A 21,302-nucleotide genomic window follows, 5' to 3' on the forward strand; every position below is an offset into this window, starting at 1 on the left:
CATCACATACAAATGCATGTTGAAGAGCCTATTAGTTAGTTGCTCTGCATACTGAAAGTAAAATGTGCGGCCAAGCTGCACTTTTTACTCTCCAAAATTAATGCCTGCGCAAGGGCAGGCGTACTCCCTTTCACGTGTACTCCCTTTCACGTGTACTCCCTTTCAAGTGTACTCCCTTTCACGACCTGGTATGCCATGATCATTCTGCAATATACTGCGTATTCCTGTCAATAGCATGGGTCTTCTGCAACCCAAGGAGGACAACAGCAGTTGGCACTCACATATGTGACTGCATTCCTTCCACTTGTAAGCCATAAGTAATGCTGTAAACATACTGCATGTTGCTGCCAAGATACTTCAACAGTCATAGATGCAACTGCATTCATTCAGCTTAGTAAGCCACTAGTAATGCTGTAAACATACTGCATTATTGCTGCCAAGATAGTTCAGCCTCTCTGGAGCCAGAGAAGTACATTGCAGACTGGCATCAGCCTATGCAGTTCAAGAATGTTAATATCTGCCGTATTTGGCAAAGTGCCTATCAAAGCCCCATTCCAAAAGCCTGTATGACCACATCCTTCAATGCGGGTTTGTGAAAGCCACATGAGACAAGTTCTTGATAACCCTGGCAGGGGTCTGTAAGCCTGGTGGCATGACCAAAGATATGACGACATGACTGCCATGTTTCTGCATTGCTTCTTCAGGATTTCCAAAGACTGCCCTTCCTCCTCCCAATATCATGCACAAACACCCTTAAGACTGAATATGGGCGAGAGTCATATTTTTGGAATGGCATTCCCAGATACCTGGACACAGCAAGGCATGAACAGTATAGGCAGGGCCGATAACAGAGACATAGCCCCAAGGTATCAGTAACCATCAACATAGCACTTCTGCCCCTTCTCAGTGACAGGCAGCTGGATAACAGATAGAACTCTTTTAGTAATTCCTTTCACTGGCTCAGCCTATGGCACATGAATTGGGAACAAAGACCCATTCAATAAGGCAGTGTGATATGTCTAGATTAAATGAAGCGTGCAAATCTACCAAAATCGCATAGGGCTGGGTAGGGAGTCATGGAGTAAGAATCAATAACTGTTACTTAGTGCAAGGTTCCAAGAGCCACAGGATCTCCCAAAGAACTTATGGCCATATCAGTGAACCCAGAGATATTGAAAGGTCCGCTGAAATTGAGAGATGGCAACATGCCTATGACACTACTGGGCTTACCTGATTTCTCTCAAGTTTTCCCTACCTGCACTAAAGACTAGACAAATCCCACTTAAATTCAAGTGCTGGGAGAGAAAATAACCACAAGGTAGCACCAATGTGGCACAAGCTATGATGTAACTTTGTTGAACCCTCAAAGAACTGTCCTGCCTTGATTTTAACCAACATCAGCTTAGGTCAAGGCTCATGGGAGCAACTGGGGCCCATCTTATCACACTCCTGCTTCTATAGGTGTGGTCTTGAACTGGTATAATGCTATTGGTAGAGACACCTGACAGGGTTGCATTTCATTGTCCTCATTCATAGAAATACCTGGACAACAGGGAGGCACAAGAAGATGCAGCAATCTTCTTGGGAGATGCAATGAGCAATGTGGCTGATCCACTTTACGGCCCTGCAAGAATATTATGGGCACCTGAAGAAACAACGCCTCAGATATAAGAAATGACTTACAGAGGAAAGGCAGACCCTCAGGAAATGCAGACATGAAAGTGCTGGGGGATAGAAAGCTGACCGCTGCCTTCTGTGGATTGACTCAGGACCTTCAGATTATGAGGCTGAGGCACTACTTGCTGTGCCAAGAATTCGCTAGGCTCCCACTACTGAAGTGAAAAAGGCACAGTACATGTTTCGACAAGTCTTATCACTGTTCTCTGCCATGTGAGAGGGAGGAAACTGGGTTCACTATCGCCTGCTGCCCGGGTACATGCTTGTTTGGACTTACTTGAGCAACATTTTGCAGGTGGAGGAGATGTATTCAACCACAGCCTGCTGGTAAAATTGATTAAAATAGCCTAGGTTCCAGGCATGAAGATAGGATGACTCAAAACTGCCTGTGTCATCTGATAAGCAGGGAGAGGTTGCATATAATAGAAATGCCATTAATAACATACTTAATATGTCTGCATGCCAATGCCAGAAGTATGCAACTAAAATCATCTATGAAATGACTACCTACGAATGCAGGCAAAGGTGGGAAGCCCTAGTGGTGCAGGCAGCTGGTTGTTACGTATCTTAGCTGCTGCATATGGATGCTATAGCTCAAAACTCACTATAAGCCTCCTCTTGGGCTCTCTGCACATTGTCCCTGTCTTTCTCAGCATGGGTATCAGACAGCGGTTGAAAGAACCCGATGCCTGGCTGCCATAAAGGATCTGCTAAAGAAAAGAAAAGATGATGTGTCAAAATGCTGACATGCAAGAGCTGTAGGAGGATCCCCTGGGACTATGAAACCCAGCGTCAGATAGCAATCAGTCATTAGCTGAGCAACCACAGCAATATGCAGCTGAGATATTTTAGCCTGAGAAATATTGTTGGCATGGGTGGCATTGTCTTAAGTGGTCTCAATGCTCTGGGAATGTGAGCCACTGCCATTGCCCATCCAAACCTTGCCTGAATTCCTTGCAAGGTTTCAGCAACTGAAGAGACGAGAAGAAGCCACAGGACCCCAAGCAGCTGGGGCTCCCAACCTTCTCAAGTCCAAGGCACACCACATGGCACATTGCTTTGCACAGGGCTGGCCGTGCAGATGTGGTAATGATATGCATGGCAACAGAAGAGAAAGAGAAGGATGACACACAGAAAATGCTGTCATGCAAGTACTTGCTGTGGGGCCCTTGGTACTACCTGCCCAGATGTTACATAGTGCTCGGTCATCAATTAAGCGAACCAAGACAACTATCAAAGGATTGTTCTGGAAACCATGAGTGATCTAACATGAAACATTTAGTTGTCCTTGAGTAACAGGTCTCATCTCTGTTAAATACTACGTGGAATTAAGAAAAATTGCCTTCACGGTCCTCTGCTGCCAGGAGATATGCCCAATTGGGCATATTGGCCTGAGCAGTCTCACATGAAAAAAGGTAGGCACACAGAATTTGAATACAGAGCCAGCAGGTTGATTAACTCAAGACCTTAAATAAAAAGTATGCAAACAGAATGGCTCCAAACTGCCTATACCATCTGATAATAAGCAGGCCATGCATGGGAAGAAGTGGTTAGAGCAGTGGGCTATGAACCAGGAGACCAAGGTTCAAGTCCTGCTATCACTCCTTGTGACCTTGGGCAAGTCACTTTACCCTCCATTGCCTCAGGTACAAAAACTTAGATTGTAAGCCCTCCGGGGATAGAGAAATACCTACAGTACCTGAATGTAAACCAGTGTGATATCTCAATTGAGATGAATGTCAGTATATATAAAAAAAAATAGGAAGAGAAATAAATACAATTTTAAAAGTGCCTGCATGGCCATGCTGTAAGTCTGAAAATAGGACTGGGGAGCCAGACTGTATGGCACTGCATAGCCAAGGATCTTATTGGCTTATGCTGTTACTATGCTAATACCCTTCATGATAGGAATGGGGAGTAACCTGCATGGAAAAGCAGTTACTATCCTTAACAGATGGCATGGGGTAAACCTGCACAAAGCAGCAACTACTACCCCTAATTGAAGGCATAGCACTGGGGTAATGTGTGATGCAGTAGCAATTACTACTACTCGTCTATGCTAGTCTGTTGTGCTTTAGAATGAATATGGACTGCAACCAGTTTATATACTTTGAGGATGCAGTCTCCTGTTGAGTCCTCTAAATGAGGTCTCCCTAGTTTGAAATCCAAAAATGACCACTTTTTCTCCTGCCACATTGCCTCAGACACCTATATTTGTTCCCGCCCTAAAGGTCTGGTGGAGGTTCACTGTATAACCCCCCCCTCCCCCCCATATATAACTCCTGAGGGTATCACCATCTCTCCCTCAAGTCTGGGCCTGGTCTGGCCCACTACATGGTCTTCTAATTCAGAGCCCCCCTCCTTTTTCTTTTTTGCATGAGGTAGGGGAAAAGGCCATCTCCACTACACTACTCCTGCTATACCTTAGCACAGGCAACTGCAATAAGAGGCGGCTTCTAAGTGGCTGAGATCTGCATTGCAGCTTGCATGAAGCTAAAGCCCCTTTTACTGGCAACCAACTTATCTCTCTCACCACAGGACTGCAGAGCACGCCTTTTTCCCTCGGCCCAAAATGGAAGCCCCTTGCAAATACTGCAGATTCCTGGGCTCTGCACGGACCAAAGTAGCAACCACTAAGAACTACTGGAAATCTGTTAAAAGCATCAATTGAAATTAAAAGCTGTTTAGGAAGAAAATGTGCATGTCAAACCATAATTTTGAGCTAGTGAACAATAGCAGCATAGATCACTAAAATTAAACCCCAGACTGCTGTATTGCATCCGCACCAATGCCCTCTCCATGGGGGGGCTACTCCACCTCAATGCCGTTCCCCCATCTATCCAGCACCCATACCACAGGTTCTGGACCAGCCGGCAAAAATGCTTTTATTATTTTGTGTTCCTTTCCCCTTTTTGAAAATGCATGCCATAAATAAAGGGGCGGGCAGCAGGGCTGCAATACCAGCTGGAAGCTGCAAAGAGAACCTCCCGATCTGCCTGCATGGATCCCACGTTTTCCACATCCCTCCAATGCAGGTACATGGACGGGAGTCTGCCCGGCCCTGAACAGTCACCAGTGGTCACATTCCTGGGGGGGGCCTGGCTCCTCATAAATGTGACATCGCCTTGTCAAAAACATTTTTTTTTAAACAAAATAGGTGCCAAGTGGCCATCTTCCCCTCTACAGCCACTGCTCTTTCCCTCTCCCGGCTCCCTACTGGGAACCACAGGTCTCTGAAGCAGTGTATTGAATGAGACAGAGACAGCCGCAGCTGACGTGTGTGCCATTTTCCCTCGGCTGCCTTACAACGAAGGTGCTGGTTAATCTGTCACTGAGGCATCCCCTACTGCCTCCCACTCCCTTGGCACACCTGGCGGCACACACCCCATCACCCAGCACACTCCATCACAGCACCAAGATGCCCCCATGGAGGAGAAAACATAGAGCCTTCCGCCTGGGCCTAGCTGATTGTCAAAGGAAAAGTAACACCCAAGAGCATTACAGAGGATGGCAGATGGAGCAGGGGTGTGTATATGTACTTGGGCCTTTCCCTTTCCTACTATTGAAACTGGCATCCACGCCACGGCAAGAAGTGGCCTCCCCTCCTGCAATGCTCCACAAGGCCAAAAGGCCTTTTCTTGAGCCACCCCACCTACTCTTCGGCACCGGAGGGCTGCAGTATCTGAGGAGGTTGACTGTGCTTGAAGGCTGCACTTCATGCACACTGCAGATGCCAATGAGCCCCCCTCCCCAGTTGCTGCTGCTGGCAGCCTGCTCTTAGCGGCTCCACTGCCAAAGTCTGATCGACTGTGCCAGTGCTCCCAACAGATGGATAACTGCTGTTGCCGTAGATACAGAAGCCTGTGGGCAAAGCACGCTGCATCTCTATCGCCTCTTCAATGCCTGCTTGACCACCACAGATAGCTCATGTCAGATTATGCCATTCTAGGCCTGAGGCCTGGCCCTCAGAACCAGGTCCATTAAGGGATTGTTGGAGGGTGGGAGGAGAGAAGCAGAGCTGCCTCTCACTTGGAAGCCTCACCATGTTCAAGTACAGATATTATGATCGAGAGGTCCATATAGGAGCCGAAGCAAAGGTAAGAGAGATCTGACCTGGAAAACTGCCAAAAGAAGAGACTGGTAGTAGGACTTTTCCTGGCTTAAATGGGGTTCACCAACCCTCCCACCAGCCTCTGGATCCCTCCTCAGAGGCAGAGCACTTCCACTGTTGTGGCTTCCCCCCTAAGCTGGGATGGAAGGTCGACCTCTGAACAAAATGCTGAAGGCTACAACCTGCCAAACTCTAGTTGTCATTTTATTTTTATTTTATTTTAATTATATTTCAACAAATATATCAAGAATAAACTTGATGATAATAAAGAAGTTAATTTCAAATATAACAAAAGAAAATAACAAGGAACTATAAAGAAAATTATATCATGTTCTTCAATATGTCCACAAAATTAAAGGATCCAAGAATCACAGGACTATAAGAAGATGGCATTAAAGAAACAATGCAAGTACAGCTAGAGGCCCATCACCCACCATACCATTCATTACTGGTGCCAGTGATCCATATCCCATGTTATTAGTTCATTTGTGTGGTAACCTGTATCATGCATTTGGATGATGTGGATTTAGTGACTTGCCTGGAGCTTTGTTTAGATTAGGCATGTAAGAAAATATAACTAGCCAATTAAATAAATACATTTATACAGCATTAAGAACCTGGACTGCTAAGCACCCTTCTTTTTTTTTAGTATCAAAAACAAATGAAAACTGAGCGGGTTAAACAAAATACAAGTAATATTTCCAATTTCAAGTGACATTTACAAGGATAGCAAATAACAAATTGAGGGGGTCATTTATCAAAATGCGCTATGGCGTTTTCGCAGAAGAGAAAGAGAACGCTATGGCGTTTTCGCAGAAGAGAAAGAGAAGGATGACACACAGAAAATGCTGTCATGCAAGTACTTGCTGTGGGGCCCTTGGTACTACCTGCCCAGATGTTACATAGTGCTCGGTCATCAATTAAGCGAACCAAGACAACTATCAAAGGATTGTTCTGGAAACCATGAGTGATCTAACATGAAACATTTAGTTGTCCTTGAGTAACAGGTCTCATCTCTGTTAAATACTACGTGGAATTAAGAAAAATTGCCTTCACGGTCCTCTGCTGCCAGGAGATATGCCCAATTGGGCATGCCTGAGCAGTCTCACATGAAAAAAGGTAGGCACACAGAATTTGAATACAGAGCCAGCAGGTTGATTAACTCAAGACCTTAAATAAAAAGTATGCAAACAGAATGGCTCCAAACTGCCTATACCATCTGATAATAAGCAGGCCATGCATGGGAAGAAGTGGTTAGAGCATGAGAAAAGCCCCATTAACGCATGCGATAGCAGCATATCGTATGGTGCGATGTAAATTTCAAAAAGAGGAGGAGTTAGGAGCGGGCTGGGTTTGCTAGTGTGCAAAATGCTATTGCACAGACTTAACACCAATTTTAACTACACCTTTTCGAATAGCGTTAAGCTGTGCGATAGTTCCCTTACCAGTCAGTAAGGTTTTATCACAGTTTGCAATGTCTCCTGAAAGGCCTGTTTGAGTAGATTTCAGAGAGAGAGGGAGCCTAGCCATAGTGCCTGCTCCCTAGAGAGAGTATTTGTAGTCCTATGGTAGGCCGACCTAGTAACTCAAGGTGAGGGTTAGGTATTGGTGTAGGGGGATAGGGGCCACTTTGACATTCAATGTGAGACAAACAAACAGAACAGTGGTCTCTTGTGAAGATCTGAGGACCGACGGAGAGAGGAAACTCACTACAAGATGAGATTTGGGCAATGTTCTCTCCACCTAGCTTGATGTTACCCAGGTACAGAGTCCATCAAGCTAGGTTGATGGACTTATCACAAAGGTCTCAGACTTATCACAAAGTCTGAAAATGTTATCGCCATTTGTGCTAACTTAGCTCTTCGCATAGGTAATTAGCATAAAACACACCCCTTTTGCTATCGCATGCAATAATCACATTTTGATAAATCCAGGCCTGAGTACTCAGAGAAATGGCCCAAACTCTAGTTGCTGTAAAAAACATAGGGAACATGAAGATGTGTTTCAACATAATCAATTGCTGTGACGATTAGGGATGTGAATCGTTTTTTGACGATTTAAAATATCGTCCGATATATTTTAAATCGTCAAAAAATCGTTAGGGCCACGATACAATACCAATTCCCCCGATTTATCGTTAAAAAATCGTAAATCGGGGGAAGGGGGAGGGCAGGAAAACCGGCACACTAAAACCCCCTAAAACCCACCCCCGACCCTTTAAATTAAATCCCCCACCCTCCCGAAACCCCCCCCAATGCTTTAAATTACCTGGGGATCCGGCGGTGGTCCAGAACGGCGGCGGTCCGGAACGGCCCCCTCAATAGAATCGTGTTGTCTTCAGCCGGCGCCATTTTTCAAAATGGCCGCCGCAAAATGGCGGCGGCCATAGACAAAAACGATTTGACGGAGGAGGTCGTTCCAGACCCCCGCTGGACTTTTGGCAAGTCTTGTGGGGGTCAGGAGGCCCCCCCCAAGCTGGCCAAAAGTTTCCTGGGAGTCCAGCGGGGTTCCGGGAGCGATTTCTTGCCGCAAATCGTTTTCGTACGGAAAATGGAGCCGGCAGGAGATCGACTGCAGGAGGTTGTTCAGCGGCGGTCCGAAACCCCCGCTGAACGACCTCCTGCAGTCGATCTCCTGCCGGCGCCATTTTCTGTACGAAAACGATTTGCGGCAAGAAATCGCTCCCGGAACCCCGCTGGACTCCCAGGAAACTTTTGGCCAGCTTGGGGGGGCCTCCTGACCCCCACAAGACTTGCCAAAAGTCCAGCGGGGGTCCGGAACGACCTCCTCCGTCGAATCATTTTTGTCTATGGCCGCCGCCATTTTGCGGTGGCCATTTTGAAAAATGGCGCCGGCTGAAGACAACACGATTCTTTTGAGGGGGCCGTTCCGGACCGCCGCCGTTCTGGACCACCGCCGGATCCCCAGGTAATTTAAAGCATTGGGGGGGGGGGTTCGGGAGGGTGGGGGATTTAATTTAAAGGGTCGGGGGTGGGTTTTAGGGGGGTTTAGTGTGCCAGCTCATGATTTTAACGATTTTTCACGATAGTTTACACACCCAAACGGCAACAATACGATTCCCTCCCCCTCCCAGCCGAAATCGATCGTTAAGACGATCGAGGACACGATTCACATCTCTAGTGACGATATGCATGCACACACTCTGTACTGCAGGAGGACATTGCATAACAATGAGTAGAGTTGAAAAAACTATCACAGTCTCAACGGAGATGTCAGCATCAGAATCTGTTCTGCTTCCTGCTCCTTTTTTTGGATTTCTTTTCATCTTTATTTCACTTTCAGCCTGGTGAAATGGAAGGCATGAGCACACACTTAACTTCCTTTGTCTGGTCAAAACGTGGTTGAATCAATTAACAACTGAGCAATGTGTACTGCCCTAGGCAATTGATGTCTAGCATGAGTGCTTAGACAGTCAAGTGAACCTTTTCCCCAGCTGCAGATATCAAAATATCTACAGTACCTGAATATAATCTGCTTTGAAGTGTCTGAAAAAGCAGAATATAAAATAAATAAAAATTAAAAATAAAAAAAAATTCAGTGCTTGGCTACAAAAAACATGTATTTCAATGAAGAACAATTCAACATTCATGGTAGATGAGAAGGCCCCAAAAGTAGCCACACAGATTGAAAAAAAAAAAAAAATCGGATAGAGCTGTAATCAGTTTTCTCCAAAAACTGACAGTAGCTCTGGGCTAATAGTAAATAAGAGGTGAAAACATGATGCTTCTCAGAGCTTGAAAGAGGATGAGGAAAAGTTGTCCCAGGCATTCCTAGGGTCAAAGGACTAAAAGTAAAAGAAGAAAAGTATAAAGAAAGGACAAGCAGAAACAGACGCAACAGGAAGTTCAGAAGCATTCAAACAGCAACTAGCAATAACCAATCAGGGCAAGGAACTTAACAACCCTGCAGAGAATCTAAGCTGTGCAACAGCACAATAAGACACTGGGTGGCAGCATAATAAAGAAACATGTACAGATGCTATGGAGAATGAACACAGTGTCCTGATTTATCACTATTGATATCCCAGAAGGATTCTTCAGTGGAGCAGGAAGCCTTGTTTGGCTTGGATATTGAGTGATCACTAAGTCTGGGGTAGTAAAATCCCTCCTCTCCCCATGCTGCTTTGTGTTCCTAGTGTGCAATGTCACAACATTTGGATGGTGAAGGAGTGGATACATTTGCTACAGGACAGGAAATGCTATGGATTGCAGAGATAATGAAAGAAGAGGTGTGGCCTGAAGTACAAAAAGAACAGGCTATGGAGAGTCACCCTGAAACACCTCATAAAGTATTGACGCTATCAGGTGAAGGCTAACTGAGTAGCTTTCCATCATTGACCTCCACTTTCAGTCAAAGGAAAAATGTGCTAGTTATTTTATTCATTCATTTATTTATATATTTATATATTTATTTATTTATTTAAAAGGTTTTATATACTGACAACTGTTTGCACATCGTGTTGGTTTACAGATAACTTAGAACCAAGGTATAGATAGGCATAGCCTTTACAAAGAACAAAGAACAGTAAACAAAATAACAAGCAAAAAACTAGATAATTTAGTTGATAGATTCAACTGGGGGTAACATAAGTTGGGAGAGGGGGATGAACAACAATAACAAAAAGAAAATGCTATGTACAGGGTTCAAAAAATACATTCGTTGAGTTTGCTGATTCTTATTTGGGGAAAGAAAGAGGGGAAAAAGGGAGGCCTGAAATAAGGCAAAGGGATTTTTTTTTTTTTAGAAGTAGGTCACAGGGGGAGAAGAGTTAGCAAGAGAGGATGAGGAGGGGTAGGCTTGTAGGAAGAGCCATGTCTTGAGTTTCTTTTTGAATTTGGGTGTGGAAGTTTCAGTGCGTAGGTCAAGGGGCATGGAGTTCCAGAGGGTGGGGCCGGCAAGTGAAAGGGCTCTGTTTGTTGTAGAGATGAGTCTAGTTGATTTTATAGAGGGAGCACAGAGGGTTCCACGTAGGGAGGAACGAGTTGGTCTTGTGGAGGTGCGAGGGAGGAACGGTGATGATGAGATATGGCTTTCCATTACTAATTTATATCTTTCACTATCTGGAGACTTGGAAGGCACTGGATTTAGGTAGCAAGAGGCAGAGTACAAGGCACCTGTTCATGATTTTACAGTATTGAATACTGGTGTAAAAATAAAGGGCCTGTGGGATGAAGTACTTCACACTCTGTTACCTACATGGACCAGGATTCATCATTCTTCACAGAATGATGAATCCTGTGAAAACAGGGGGCAAGGGGAGAAGGGGGGTAGGCCTGTGAAAGCCTTCAGCCTTCGCACACAGCGGTGCACCGGCTGCCAGCTTTCACACTGAATAGCGCCACCGTGAAAAGTGGTGCTATTCGGCGTGCTAGTGCCGATGATAATGTACTTAGTAACATTATCGCCGGCAGCGAAGACACCGCTGACTCTGCCCCCTACCCGCCCCGGCTCCTCCCCTCCCCCTAATTTCCATGCGATATGGCCTTATTGCGTGCGTTAGGGCCCTAACGCACGCGATAAAGCTTTAGTGAATGACCCCCATGGACAGATACTGGATTTTAAAATAATTCTTTGCCAATAAAGATACCTTGATTTGGGCAAAACAGTTCATTTTCACTGAAGTGAGCAAAGGAACTCAGATGAGACAATACATTTTTAGGATTATGGTAAGAGGCAATGGCTGTCAGAGGTGAGTTTAGGCCATAATTTCCCTGTAAACGTTCAATTTTATATAAGGGTAGTATTGATTAAATGTTTTGATCCTCATTATGTTTTGATAAGTTATAGTTTTGATTTGGTTGGCATCTGGAAAAGCCCTGATGTGTGACTTAACTAGAATTATTATTGTAAGATATTTCTTTTTTTTTTTGTTTTTTTTAGATCTGACACAGTATGGCATGTTCTTATGTTCTTATCTACTTGGTGATTAAATTCTCCTTTTATGGTGGGTTAAATTGAACATTATTCAGTGATTTATTTATATTTACATTTTGAGGTTATTTTTTCTCTGCTTTATATTATTTCCACTTCAAGCTTTTTCTTCTTTGGAATTGTGTAATTGCATATAACATGAAAGTTAGCAAGGCTCAGAAAGTGAGGAAACTCTAATCTTACTGCATGTACTAATGGAAAAGAAAAAGGAACGCCCCCAGAATGCACTGTTTAATGCAAACCAAAAGAGAGTTCTGAATTTATATACTGCACCCACCAGTCATTGGCACCCCCTACAACGAGCCACTCCTTAGAGCTTGAACAATCCAAAATTTGTAATTTGTTGATTTTTCTCCATAAATCTACACACTAAAATTATCTTCGGTTTATTTTCTTTGTTGAAATTCTGCAAGTGTTGGAGAAAAAAAAGAAGGAGGTGTTGATGTACAAATAGATATGTGGACAGAATATCATCTTTATCATAGCTTAACTAAAATATAAGTTCATTAGACAAAGTAATCATGTGGGCTGTGGAAGGCAATAGCAGCATAACTACTATATGGAAAAAATTAAAAATATGCATAATGTATTACAGTTGGTTTTAAGATTAGGTTTTCGACTCAGTGACACAGACATTCTGAATCACTAACCACCACCTCACAATGCATATTTTTTTTTTACATAGTATTACAATTTCTACACCTAGGATAAAATATGTCAGAGATTCATAATGAACATAGGAGCCAGCTGCATTTCATTTTTATAGTTTTTCACACCTAATCCTTACCATCTGCACAGACCACATAATACTGCATTCCTGTCGGACCTCCCAGAAGACTAAGAGAAATAGCCTGCAGCTCAACTATTCTGACAGTTAATTCTCTCTCAACAACCAAACCATGTCAGGAACACTCACAGGTACATCATGTTTGCAAAAACTAAATAATATTAATAAGGTTTATACAGTTGAGCCCTGAGCAATAAATTACCATTTCCATGTATATAATGCACCAAATCCAAATAAGCATAAATCTCATACATTTTCCAAACCTAAAGAAATCAATATATATTATAGATTTAAGAGTCAGATTAAAAAAGAAACTATACTGTTATGGTGAACTTTATATATTAAGAAAAAAATGCCGTCCAAAATATATTATTCTGGACTTTACTGTGGTTTTACCCTTCTCTTTGTAAATATATACAATATAATGTCTGTTTGAAGATGTAATTGTTAAAGATCCTCTGGGTCTCCTTTGCTGTTTTGTAAATAATGTGCAATATAATACTTGTCTGACGGTTTGATTGGTAATGATCCCTTGGGTATTCTCTGTCCTTACCGATACAGCTGGCCACAAAACACTGATAGTGTTTGGGGTACCCAATCTGGACATAATCAGAACTTTTTTTTCACCCTTTGAAGTTTCTATGTTTGCTGCCTTAAACTATTTGAGGTTTTGTTTTTGGTTTTTTTTTTAACTTTTCCCGATTAAATCTTGGATAATGATATACAATCCTTTTTGATTTTGCTTGAGATTATTAGCAGATCCTATACTGAAATGTGGCACACCTTTTGCTGCCTCATCCTTGTCCTTTAAACGTCATTTCTCTAAAATGGATTGGGCTGCATCATTTTAGGTCTCAGACTCCTAGCTAATGAGAAATTAAATATGAATACATCACATTGAGTAATTTTCTAATTAAAACTGATAATGTTATTTGAACACATCTATTTTTATTATCAGAACTTATCCATTTTATACTTGTTTAGGCATGCAGAGACAGAACGCAATCTTGCTGTTGGTATGACATCACAAAATTCAGAGGAGTTCAATAAGACATAACATAAGGAGCTCTGGGCAAATTTATGTGGATGGCCCCCTTTCATTTTATCAGCAGCAAAGGTAGGCCATGCAGGTCAAAGAGTGCTGCCAGGAGCAGCAGATACGGGAGAGCGCTTCAGTGGAGAGAGACAGGGAAAGAAAGAATGAAAGGAAGGTAAAACAGAGGAAAATGATGGAGGAAGACTGAAAAGGAAAAGAAGGAGAGGAAGAGGATGAGGCTGTGAAAAAGTAAATACAAAGAAAATATGAAAATAAACCCCTCCCCGCCTCCCAAAGGAGCAAAAAGAGCAAAATAAACTAGAAAAAAAAAAAATAATAAAATAACTAAAGTCCCTTGCGCGCGCCGACCCCAGATTTTATAATATGTGTGCGGCTGCGCGCGCATGTTATAAAAATCAGGCGTACGTTTGTGTGTGCCGGATTTCGTGCACAAAGGTACGCCCGCGCGTACGTCTTAAAATCCGGCCCACAATGTATATACATTCTAAACCTAACCTTCAGTGCTTGATGCCCACTCCTGCAAGAATGTTTTTATCTTTAATTTCAACTATGATAAGAGTTTATTGATTGGTCTTCCTGATTTTGCCCTTCACCAGTTCTAGAATCTTCAAATTCTGTAGTTTGTCAACTACCCTGTTATTCTCATGACTCACCATACTTTGGGGTAGATTTTAAAAGCCCTGCGTGCGTAAATCCTGCCGGATTTGTGTGCGCAGGGCACTCGCGCGCCTATTTTGCATAGGCCGCCGGTGTGCGCAAACCCTCGGGACGCGCGTAAGTCCCGGAACTTGCTAAAATGGGCGGTCCGTGGGGGGGCGTGTCTGCTGTCTGGGGGTGTGTCCGTGGGGCATGTCTGCAGTCCGCGGCAGTCCGGGGGCGTGGCTGAGTGCCCCAACACAGCAGCCTGTGTCAGGGCCTGGCTAGTCGGCGCGCGTAACTGCATCGAACAAGGAAGGCAGGGGGATTTAGGTAGGGCCGGGGGGGGGGGAGGGTTTAGATAGGGGAAGGGAGAGGAAGGTGGGGGGGACGGGACAAAAAAAAGTTCCCTCCGAGGCCGCTCCAATTTCGGCGCAGGCTGCCGATTTTGCACAGCCTTGCGCGCGCCGACCCCGGATTTCAAAAGATACGCGCGGCTATGCGCGTATCTTCTAAAATCTGGCGTATTTTTGTTCGCGCCGGTTGCGCGAACAAAAGTACGCGCGTGCATATTTCTTTAAAATCTGCCCCTTTGTTAACTTGCAATGACTTACAAATAAATTTTGCTGATAATTTAAGATCCTTATTTTGCTTACAGTTTAGTGTCCTACTCTTCTATATGTGTCTAATCTTTCCTTTCTCTTTTCCCCAAATCAATATCCTTGAACTTTCCTCTGTGTGCTTTGCATTAAGCAGGCTTTTTTTCTTCTCGGCTTTGGGACTTTTCTGTCCTTCCAACAAATTTTTCTTAAAGTTTCTCAAGAAAGAACCACACCCAGAACCAAGCCCTGATACAGTCCACAAATAAACTTTGCCTTCACCTGACTGGACTCCGTTTACTACCACTGTCTACTACCTGTTACTTACCCAATTTACAACTTTCTGTCCCACTCCCATATGGTCCCATTTGCTTGCTTGATCTCAAGATGGTATCTATTATTTAAAATATTTTTCCATCCTTTCCAGATAGCTATTTTTCAATTCTTCCATTTTTACTTCTAAATCTGTGGATTGCTCTATGGAACGGTGTATTACTAATATAAAATGCTTAGCTTTCAATTTACCATTTTGTCTGTCATTTTGAATTTCATATGAAACTAATATAAACTAGCAGAGATTTAGGGTGATGCACTTCAATTTTGCTGGAAGAAGCTAAAACACTAACCCCAAAAAGTAATGCTTGCAGAAGCAATGTACAGAAGTGAAATTGTCATCATTAATGCAGAAATAATCCATGGGCACAAAACTGATATCAGTAATGCAGAATAAGTTTCCACATTATCTAGAAAAAAATAAGAGTGCCTGGATGCTGAATAATGAAGTTCTGGGGCTCATTAAAGAAGAGTTAAGAACATAGAGATGTGTTAATTCAATCATGACCAAAGATGCATAGACAAGAACTGATTTCCCTATTGAGCCAGGAATCCCGCTGGAATTGCCACTACACAAACTGAGTTTGAAAGTGGGAGAATTCATAACACTAATTACAAATTTGAAACTGAAAAAGGGATTGCTGAATAGTATGAAATGGTGAGTACTTCATCAGCACTTTATTTATGGAAATATCTGTGTTGAATGGGTCATTCTCCTAAGAACTGAGCTAGAACCAAACAAAGCAAAGTTACTCGTTATTTTGAAGAGAAGACAAGCTGTCTGATTTCTGCTTTTGTAATTATAAAATAATAAATTACAAAGGCAGATATTTGATTGAGATGATATGCTTTTAGAGAAACCAGTGATGCTCATGGACAGCTATATATGCTGTTGAAAAGAACAAGAGATAAGGATTGCCTGAAAAATTATACTGTAGACCGAAAACCAAAGAAAACTGCTGCAAAACAGGAGAGTTTTTCAAGAAATGATGTACTGGAGTGGCTCTTGTCATTTTGATGGGCTTATGTTAATTTTCCAAAAGGTCCACTTAAAGTCCTAAATATTAGGGATGTGCAGACCAAAAGTTTATGTTCATAAGTCCATAAGTCGAAAGGGGGGGTCATTTGCGGTCAATATGGACATATGGAGAATTCCATAAGTTGAGTCTATGTCCATATGTGCAAATAAAAATTAAAACTCCTCACCCTCCTTAATCCCCCCCCCCCAAGACTTACCAAAACTCCCTGGTGGTCCAGCGGGGTCAGGACGCCATTTCGGAACTCCTTTGCAAGGAGCACGTGACGTCGGCGCCACGTCGGAGTGACGCGGCGTCACGTGATTCCCCGCGCGTTCGCTCCGGGACCCTCGTTCGACCCAAAAGGAACTTTTGACATAGCTATGTTGAATAAGTTGGAAATCCGATCGTTTTCGCCTCATCACTTTTTTAAGTTAAAAAAAAAAAAAGTAGCGTTTTACATTTAAGTTCAAAACGAATGCACACCCCTACTAAATATGGTTACCCTAGAGAAGCAGAGGGAGAGGACATATTCAAATGCCTTAAAGGTATACACAATTCAAAAGAAGCAAGTATTTTCCATTTGAAAGAAAGTGCTAGAACAAGGGGTCCGGCCTTGGCACAAGGCTGAAAGATAGTAGACTCAGAAGCAACATAAGGAAATATTTCTTAAAATAAAGGGTGGTAAATGCATGCAACAGTCTTCCAGCAGAGATGGAGGCTGAATCAGTACAGAAATTAAAAAATGCATGGGATAAGTACAGAGGATCCGCAGTTATGTGGAAGGGTGGTTAAAGCTGAAGAACAAGGGGAAATGTAGTTTTGCAGAAAGAAGGAACAATAAGCAGGCTAGATAGGAATTGCCTTGTAAGTCTGTCATCATATTCTATGTAATTATGAATAATCACAAGTAATCATTTAACAACATATTATAGAGTTCTTTCTGATGAATGTATTTCAGGCAATCACAGAGAAATCCTTCAAAAAAATCAAATATTTCTTACTCAAACATGAATTCTATAACATGTAGATCTATATGCATTTCAAGAAACAGTATATTATGATTCTACAAAATGCTCCATATAATTTGTCTCTCTTCTGCCATCGTTGAGAAATTTTAAAGATTATGCAATTTGCCTAATATTCATTTTCATAAGACAAAACCAGTTCAATATCTGATTGTATGTGTCTAGTGTTACAAAGATAATTGTATACTCTTTTGTAAAAAAAAAAAAAAAAAAAAAAGTCACAGCTTGTTTTGCAAAAATTATATCAAACCATTACATAGTTAAGCATATTTTTAATTAGATCGCACCAGTTGCAAGCTATTTCATGAAAGAGTGCTGACTGCAAAAGTTTGAAAACTCTGTTTTGACAAACCTATGGAGTGCTTTCTCCAGGGCTTTTTTTTATAGGTGCAGAATGGGAGAGAAACATTGATATCTCAGGTCTTAATTAGAAATGAATTAACTAATACCCTGTTTTGAAAAGCTAAGCATATTGTCTGCCAAATAAATGCTAATCAGCTCAAACAGCAAGACATAAAGCTGAACAATAATGTACCATGTAGTATTTTGATATATAATGGTTGACCATAATACAGTATCACATGGCTGGGCAGATTAACTACAGCTCATACAAATCAAGAGACTGCTATTGTGTTCAGATTGGTAATCTCCCTAATAATGTTCTGCTTCATTTCTTAGTAAATTAAACAAAAGTAGGCCCCATGCGCTTGTACTGTTTCCGAAAGATGCATTAGCTGGCTCAGGATGTTTGCCCATATAACTGACAGTCAGAAGTGAAAAGAACTCTGTTTCAATGAACACAAACAGCTTTTATGAAGAAAGCACCCAAGCAAAAATATACATTTATGAGTAAAGATGCATAAGTACCCAGTAGTCCCAGTGAAATCCCTACTTTACTGACATTCATTCTTAATTAAGAAAAAAACTCGCTCCATAGAATATGATGGCAGATAAGGATCGTAAGGCCTTATTCAGACAGCCCAATTCATTCCTGCTTGAATCTGCATGCGACATATGTTCTGCTTTACTTTCAGAAAAGTATCATGAGTCCCAATTTGTGGATTATAACTTTCTCTTCAACTATATCAACCTCCTTGATATTGATATTTACTAGGGATGTGAATCGTTTTTCAACGATTAAAATTATCGTCCGATAATGTTTATATCGTCTTAAATCGTTATAGAACACGATACAATAGAAATTCTAACGATTTATCGTTAAAAATCGTTAAATCGTGTTAGTGCGCACTAACTCCCCGTTAGTGCGCACTAACTCGATTTAGTGCGCACTAACTGAAAATGATACAAATAAACACTTTCCAGGTCACTGAAGGTCAGTTAGGAATGAATATGTGTTCCTATTGGCTAGCTGCCCTCTTATCTATTGATATTACCAAGGTTACCACTGAGGTGATGGTTGGGGGGATGGGAAATGGAACTGGAAACTAACGAACACCAACAGAAAATGAAACAGTGTTCACACTTCCCAGGTCAGTAAAGGTCACTTAGGAATGAATATGTATGTATGTATTCCTATTGGCTGGCTGTGCTCTTATCTATTGATGTTACCAATATGGTTGGGGGGATGTGAAATGGAAACAGTTGGAAGCTTGACAAAAAAAGTAATGTAATGATCAGCACTCACGTGACTAGAACTTGTTTGTTTATTATTTTTGTTAGCAGGCACCTGAAATGCTAGTGCATGTTGAATTTGCCAATCACTGTGCATTTTAGAAAGGTGGTCCTGGCTGGAACTGTACACAGTTCAAATATATGTAATTGATTGTTCGTAAGTGTATTTTTTAAGTAGCCACACTGGCACCAGTATGTTTACTTTTCCTCCTACTTAACTCACTAGCTCAGCTTTGTAAGAAGGGCTTCTCTGCTTGTGTGTTGTTTTTGTTTGGTGTGAGGAGAGCAGAAACATCAGATCTTTATTCAATCTACTACAGTCATCTCTTACAGTGCCCTATCCCTATTAATACCAGGAGTGTTGTGATCTTCCTGCACACAGTGCCCTAACCCTGATACCAGTCTGAGACAGCTCCCTCCCTGCATTACTAGTGAGAGGCTGGCTTCACAGACAGGGGGGAGCTGCCTGACCCTCACTCCTGACTTCCCCCATGTCCCAGCTAGTGAATGGTGTGTGGGTGAGGGGGGGGGAGGATGGTGAAGTCTGAGACAGCTCCCTCCCTGCATTACTAGTGAGAGGCTGGCTTCACAGACAGGGGGGAGCTGCCTGACCCTCACTCCTGACTTCCCCCATGTCCCAGCTAGTGAATGGTGTGTGGGTGAGGGGGGGGGGGGGGGAGGATGGTGAAGTCTGAGACAGCTCCCTCCCTGCATTACTAGTGAGAGGCTGGCTTCGCAGAAAGGGGAGAGCTGCCTGACCCTCACTCCTGACTTCCCCCATGTCCCAGCTAGTGAATGGTGTGTGGGTGAGGGGGGGGGGGGAGGATGGTGAAGTCTGAGACAGCTCCCTCCCTGCATTACTAGTGAGAGGCTGGCTTCACAGACAGGGGGGAGCTGCCTGACCCTCACTCCTGACTTCCCCCATGTCCCAGCTAGTGAATGGTGTGTGGGTAAGGGGGGGGGGGGAGGATGGTGAAGTCTGAGACAGCTCCCTCCCTGCATTACTAGTGAGAGGCTGGCTTCACAGACAGGGGGGAGCTGCCTGACCCTCACTCCTCCGGGGTATTGTGATCTTCCTGCACACAGTGCCCTATCCCTGATACCAGGGGTGTTGTGATCTTCCTGCATGCAGTGCCCTATCCCTATTAATACCAGGAGTGTTGTGATCTTCCTGCATGCAGTGCCCTATCCCTATTAATACCAGGAGTGTTGTGATCTTCCTGCATGCAGTGCCCTATCCCTGATATCGGGATGTGTGCAAGAAGATCACAACACCCCCGGTATCAGGAATAGGGCACTGTGTGCAGGAAGATCACAACACCCCCAGTATCAGGAATAGGGCACTGTGTGCAGGAAGATCACAACACCCCTGGTATTAGGGATAGGGCACTGTGTGCAGGAAGATCACAACACTCCTGGTATTAATAGGGATAGGGCACTGTGTGCAGGAAGATCACAATACCCCTGGTATCAGGGTTAGGGCACAAGTTCTAGTCACATTGACTGATCACATTACTTGTTTTGTCAAGCTACCAACTGTTTCCATTTCCCATCCCCCATATACTGTCAGTAGGAAACTTGGTAACATGAATAAATAAGAGGGCAGCCAATAGGAATACATATTCATTCCTAAACTGACCTTAACTGACCTGAAAAGTGTCAAATTGTATCATTTTCAGTTAGTGCGCACTAACTCCCAGTTAGTGCGCACTAACTCCCGTTAGTGCACACTAACTCCCGTTAGTGCGCACTAACTCGAGTTAGTTCGCACTAATCGGAAAAAACGATTTTTAACGATTGTTTAACTAAAAAATCGTGCCTAAGACGATTTTCTTGCCCTGCCACACGATTTCTATCGTTAAGACGATATGGAAAACGATTCACATCCCTAATATTTACCTGTGGGGTCAATATTTTCCAATCTGATTTTGGATATTCGTGATGCAGTGCCATAGACTTAGGTTGATATCTGTTATTGCTCTCAATATTTCACAACTGTAAAGATGCAATTCTTTTATGCTTCTCTTGTCACTGGCCATGAACACCAGGGAAATCCTAATAACTTTGGACAGTTCCTATTAGCAAATACCATGTCTACAATATGCAACCATATAAAATTCACTTACTTTGCATTGATTCTCTCTCTCTTTCAATTAATCGCTTCATCTTTATTTTTCCTTCTCGTCAGGGTAGTTGCCAGACAAAACTGCACCCTAGGCAAGGTTTGCCTTTGGCGTTCCTCCTTCCTTTTGGGCTCACATGCTAACAGACTGACTCAGCCGGGTACCCTGGGCAGTTGCCTTTTTTACCCACTACTTTTAATGGCACTGATTCTCAATGCACTGCTAAATTAAAAAAAAAAAATCTGTCCTGCCTTCTACAACAATGATTAGTATACATACAATAATGATTTCTTGCAGAAACTTCCAATAACAGGCCAGGACAGATAATAAACATATTAAGATAGACACCTT

At 42.9% G+C, this 21,302-nt stretch overlaps 1 protein-coding gene across 2 annotated transcripts in view; it reads right to left on the bottom strand.

The window, feature by feature from the left end:
- Nucleotides 1-21,302, bottom strand: part of CTNNA2 (catenin alpha 2) — a 2,350,558-nt gene that overhangs the window by 1,302,234 nt on the left and 1,027,022 nt on the right. The window lies entirely within an intron of this gene.

This window comes from Rhinatrema bivittatum, chromosome 1, assembly GCF_901001135.1.
Source record: "Rhinatrema bivittatum chromosome 1, aRhiBiv1.1, whole genome shotgun sequence".
Classification (NCBI taxonomy): Eukaryota; Metazoa; Chordata; class Amphibia; order Gymnophiona; family Rhinatrematidae; genus Rhinatrema; species Rhinatrema bivittatum.